We start from the raw sequence: 626 nt of genomic DNA, 5'->3' as shown, positions 1-626 counted from the left end.
AGAGCGAAAACATCTCTGTTATAACAGACAACGCCACTGTTCCCGGCGAATGTGCCTACCCTTTCGATGTGCAATGTGTGAAGGTCGTTGACAAAGTAACAGGGGTTGTGCTCTGTTTAACCGCGATGCTAGCTTATAGTTTATTTTATCCGGGCTGCCATTGAACGCGATAAAGAGGCGAGCAAGGCGGGAAACTCAAAAGAATTAGGTCGCGTATCGAGCACACATGAGCGACGGCCGATTGCAACAAGCAGCCTCGATAAACCTGTCGGTAGCGTGGCCGAGCGGTCTAAGGCGCTGGTTTAAGGCACCAGTCTCTTCGGGGGCGTGGGTTCGAATCCCACCGCTGCCAAAAGTTTTTCCAGTCATACGTTTGGGGAGCTTTCTTTATCTTTTTTTACGTCTTGCTTACAGTTGTTTTGAGACATTAAGGCGTACACGCATTTATTGTTTTCTTGGTTCAGATCTTGCTTTATTACTCCGTCTTAACTTACTATATAACAGCTATCTGCTGCTCTCAGAGATAATATGGTCTGGAGAGGAGCCTACTTAAACCAAATAAAACGGCCATTCAATTTCCTCTTGCCTTGTGAAACAATACTGTAACGTATAACATACATCGTACT

General features: G+C 45.5%; 1 non-coding gene across 1 annotated transcript; it reads left to right on the top strand.

Annotated features, from left to right (window-relative positions):
* Positions 1 to 270: 270 nt before the first annotated feature.
* TRNAL-AAG (transfer RNA leucine (anticodon AAG)) lies at positions 271 to 352 on the top strand. Its single transcript has one exon. It is a non-coding gene; the product is annotated as a tRNA-Leu (tRNA).
* Positions 353 to 626: the final 274 nt, after the last annotated feature.

Source organism: Dermacentor albipictus, chromosome 3, assembly GCF_038994185.2.
Source record: "Dermacentor albipictus isolate Rhodes 1998 colony chromosome 3, USDA_Dalb.pri_finalv2, whole genome shotgun sequence".
NCBI lineage: Eukaryota > Metazoa > Arthropoda > Arachnida > Ixodida > Ixodidae > Dermacentor > Dermacentor albipictus.
This window is presented reverse-complemented; position numbering and strand designations above follow the sequence as displayed.